A 4,812-nucleotide genomic window follows, 5' to 3' on the forward strand; every position below is an offset into this window, starting at 1 on the left:
CATTATGGTTTTACCAACATAAAAATATAAGTATAGTGCTATTAATATACTGGAAGAGGGGCACCTGGGTGGCTCTGTGGATTAAGCATCCAACTCTTGATTTTGGCTCAGGTCATGATCTCATGCTTTGTGAGTTCAAGCCCCGTGTGGAGCTTTGCACTGACACTGTGGAGCCTGAGAGATTCTCTGTCCCTCTCTCTTTGCCCCTCCCTGCTCTCTCTCTCTCTCAAAATAAATAAATAAACTTTAAAAAAATTTAAAAAAAAATACTGGAAAGAAACACAAAAGCGTGTTGGCAGTAGTGGTCGCTGAAGGGTGTGGCTAAGAGTGGTTTTTATGTGCTTATTTACACTTTTTTGTACTTTTGCATTAATGTGGAATCAGCTTACGCTATCTTCATAAACAGAAAAATGAAAATTTTTAAATATAGCATCCACTCAAAGCAAAGCAAGAACAATGGAAGATACTGGTTGATAAAGTTTGCCCTAGTGACTTGGGGTCTCCCTGGGGGGGTTGGGCAGAATTTGAGTGTGGTGTGGATTTCACAGCCCGTGTGTGTGTGTGTGTGTGTGTGTGTGTGTGTGTGCGTGTGTGTGAATGTCTGTGACATCTGTGCCACAATCTGATGGTATACACGGGAGGACATAATTTAAATGATTACTTATGAATGAGAAAATGATTAATATAGTTCAAATGGCCCATAGGCTTTGGAAGAAACTGGTCCTAGGAAAGACTAGAGCATCAGGGCCGCAAAAAGGCCACAGAGATCCCGAAATGTAATCTCCTCTTGTATACATCAATATCTGATGCCTATTTTGTTCAGGGAATCGATCAGGGTTAACCTAGGTCGGAAGGGGAGGAATCCTCACTTCTTCCTCTCTCTGGGTCAAACCTGCAGCAGCCTGATCCTGCTGTCCTGGCAGAGGGCCCCTCAAGCACACCTCCAACGGCGAGCTGCTACACTGGTCCAGCCCTGACCCGGGCACCTGTGGCTGTCCCCTGTTGTCCTTGCCACTCGGGACATCGCATCTCTGTGGCTGTGTGTGTGAGGTCTAGTAATGAGTAATTTGCAGGAGGGCACGGGGCACTGGGACTGGGCTCTCTGGAGACCCAGAGACTGCTCTGCTAAGCCAAAGAGTCTGCTCCTTTCCGAGGAAATGGCCTCTACTCTTTCTAGGCCCGTGTGCACCAGCGACTGCCGTTTGTGACCAAAATGACCATTCAGAGACATCGAACCTCCAGCGACCAACCGACAACTGACCAGTAATTTGTTCAATTGGTCAAACTGCTTTTGTACGTTTACATCTTGCCTCAGAAGGTAACATTTTGTGGTTTGGCAGATGACTTCGGGAAAATCACGACCTCACAAGCAGAAGTAGAAGTTTTACAAAATATTTCAAATAATTTTTTGGCTTATAAAAGCAAAATGAACATTTTATTAAAATTTGGGAAACGCAGAAAAAAGAAAGAAAACAAATCCCCCATAATTTTAACCCTTAGTAATATCCTCTATTAACATAATTGTTTTTCCTTGCTATTAGTGGTTTTTTTTCATTTTTTCCCTCTGTACAGATTCATGGCATACTCTAGGTGTTTTTTAGTCTTGCTTTTTGCCCTTAAAAAGTGTATGATAAGCTTTCCCCGTATCACTCAATACTCTTTGAAAACCATGATTGCTAAGCACTGCATAAAATTCCACTGTAACAATGAACCATCATTATGTAACTATTCTCCTGGTTGCAGACATTTAAGCGGTTGCCACATTTTAAAAATAAAAATGTCATGAACAGAAGAGGAGACAATCAGTCCTGGATACCTCCCGATGGAAGTGCCCACCAGCACCTGTGAAGGATGTTTGTCGAAAAACTGAGCCTGAATCTGATCAAGCCTCTAGATCTAACCTCCAATTTACAAGAAATGAATGACAGAGAAACACATTAGTGACACTCTGACACCACACTCAGAAAAATCTGGATTCCGGGAAACTCTACAGGACAAATGAACCAGGTTTTTCAGGAGATAAGAGGCCTGGTGGAAAGGATGAGGGAAGGGGAATCTATGGACGGAAAGAGGCTTAAGAGGGAGCATTAACCAACTGCAGCGTATGGACATTTGGGTTCATATTCAAACAACCTCTAAAAAAATATTTGTAAGACAGAATTGGCACACTAACTTAGATATTTGATAATATCAAGGAATTACTAATTTTTCAGAAGTGATAAGAGTTTTTGTGGTTATGTTTGAAAAACAAATCCTTACTTTAATTTAAAGACACATGCTGAATATCTTACATTTGAAAGGATGCATTTGGGATTTGCTTCAAAGTAATGGGAAGGGGGCAGGAGATAGTGTGTGAGGATACGGGTAGGTCAAAATTGTCCACAGTTGTTGAAGCTGAGTGATGGCTGCGTGGAGGTTCATTTTATTATCTTTTTACTTGGCATATGTTTGATACTATCCAGAATTAAAAGTTAGCAAAAGGAACAAAGGAAAAGGGAGCCAGTTTCTCTGATGACCAAATGCTGAGCTGAGCTCTGGAGAAAAGAGTCCTGTGCTTGAATAAGACAGACCTCATTTTAGTCCCACCTTTCACGTTTACTGGCTGTGTGTCTTTGGGCTATTTATCTACCCTCTCTGAGCCCCAGAGCCTTCACTTATAAAACTGATATTATAAAGCCTACCTTATAAGGTTGTTGTGAGGAGGACACATGATCTTATCTGGGAAAGTGCTTGGAAAACTAAGGAACATTGGGTATTTTATCTCAAGGGACAGGTAGAGCATGAGATCAAGGCATAAGGAGAATGTGCCTCTTCACCCCGCCCCTCTTCAGGGAGTTAAGCTCCCCAGTTTTTCATTGACAGCTGCAGGGTGGGCCTTTTATAGAAAAATACTCAGGTATGTAATTTTATTTATCAACTTATTTATTTATTTTTATTTTGCGAGAGAGTGAAAGAGAGAGAGTGCGTGAGTGGGGGAGAGGAGTGGCGGAAGAAAGAGAAAGAATCCCAAGCAGGCTCTGCACTCAGCGAGGAACCCCATGCGGGGCTGGACCCCACAACCCTGAGATCATGACCTGAGCTGAAATCAAGTCAGATACTCAACTGACTGAGCCACCCAGGCGCCCAGGTATACCATTTTAATTCCCTTGTTGTTTTTTTTATTATGTATTTTTGAATTGTTTACTTTTTGTTTTTGTTTTTGGTGGGAAGGTTGAATTTTTTGTTTGGTTTGGTTTGGGTTTTGTGGGTTTTTTTTCGTGTTTTTTAAAAAATTGTTTTCTTAGTGGTTGCCCTAGGGATTACCATCTTAAACAACCTGGCTTAGATTGCACTAACTTAATTTTTTATTTTTATTTATTTTTTAATTTTTCAATTTTTCAATTTTCTTTTTAAGAGAGAGAGACAGAGTATGAGCAGGAGAGGAGCAGAGAGAGGGAGACACAGAATCCAAAGCAGGCTCCAGGCTCCGAGCTGTCAGCACAGAGACCGACGCGGGGCTCGAACCCACGAACCATGAGATCACCACCTGAGCCAAAGTCGGGCACTTAACTGACCGAGCACCCAGACGCCCCTAACTTAATTTTTAAAAATATTTGTGATGTTTAATTTTTCTCAAGCATTGTGATGTGAACAGTGAATTGAGTATACCATTTCTATTAAAATACTGTTCTGGGGGCGTCTGGGTGGCTCGGTCGGTTGGGCGTCCGACTTCAGCTCAGGTCACGATCTCGCGGTCCGTGAGTTCAAGCCCCGTGTCAGGCTCTGGGCTGACGGCTCAGAGCCTGGAGCCTGCTTCCAATTCTGTGTCTCCCTCTCTGTCTGCCCCTCCCCCGTTCATGCTCTGTCTCTCTCTGTCTCAAAAATAAAAAAACGTAAAAAAAAAAAAAAATTAAAAAAAAAATAAAATACTGTTCTGAAATTTTTCAAAATTCTGCAAAAGCAGGGATTAGAGAAAAACCATCATCTTACCTTGAAAATTGTCAACTCATAAATGATTTAGGTTCTCTTCCTGTAGAACCTGTAGCAGATTCCAGAGAGTGCATGATTTTATTATCTGCCAACATTTTAGTATTTCTTAAAGACCCAACGTGGATGAGCGACAGAGATCGAAAGAGACTTCACATACACATCAACCAGTTGCAGATTATGGATTTTATAAAGATCCTGAATCAAATGAAATATCAAACCAAGGAAACAAATGAGACAATTGGGGAAATACACTAACTTAATTTTGATAGCACACCAGAACTTTGTTCCTTTATTGCTCTAATACTCCCCTCCATAATGCTGTTATTTTTATAGGTTACATCATTACACATTTTTTTTTTTTTTTTTTTGCCCATCAACATAGATTTATCATCATTGCTTTCTGCAGTTTTCTTTTTAAAAAAAAAAATTTTTTTTAACATTTATTTATTTTTGAGACAGAGAGAGACAGAGCATGAATGGGGGAGGGGCAGAGAGAGAGGGAGACACAGAATCGGAAGCAGGCTCCAGGCTCCGGGCCATCAGCCCAGAGCCCGACGCGGGGCTCGAACTCACGGACCGCAAGATCGTGACCTGAGCTGAAGTCAGACGCTCAACCGACTGAGCCACCCAGGCGCCCCTCTGCAGTTTTCTTTTAAATCAGGTAGGAAAAAATACACTTACACTGTCTTTTGTATTTACCTATGTATTTACCTTTACACAATCTTATTTCTTCATGTGCATTCAGGTTTCTACGTAGTAGATTTTCATTTCAGCCTGAAGAACTCCCTTGGTATTTCTGGTAAGTCAGATCTGCTTAGTGACAAACTCTCAGTTCTTCTTTAT

At 41.4% G+C, this 4,812-nt stretch overlaps 1 long non-coding RNA gene across 1 annotated transcript; it reads left to right on the plus strand.

The window, feature by feature from the left end:
• The first annotated feature begins 2,216 nt into the window (after positions 1–2,216).
• Positions 2,217–3,672, plus strand: LOC128772937 (uncharacterized). Its single transcript, XR_008417030.1, has 2 exons — positions 2,217–3,127; positions 3,395–3,672. It is a non-coding gene; the product is annotated as an uncharacterized LOC128772937 (long non-coding RNA).
• The last annotated feature ends 1,140 nt before the right edge of the window (positions 3,673–4,812 follow it).

Source organism: Panthera pardus, unplaced genomic scaffold (assembly GCF_024362965.1).
Source record: "Panthera pardus isolate Hobbes unplaced genomic scaffold, ASM2436296v1 HiC_scaffold_11, whole genome shotgun sequence".
Taxonomy (NCBI): Eukaryota; Metazoa; Chordata; class Mammalia; order Carnivora; family Felidae; genus Panthera; species Panthera pardus.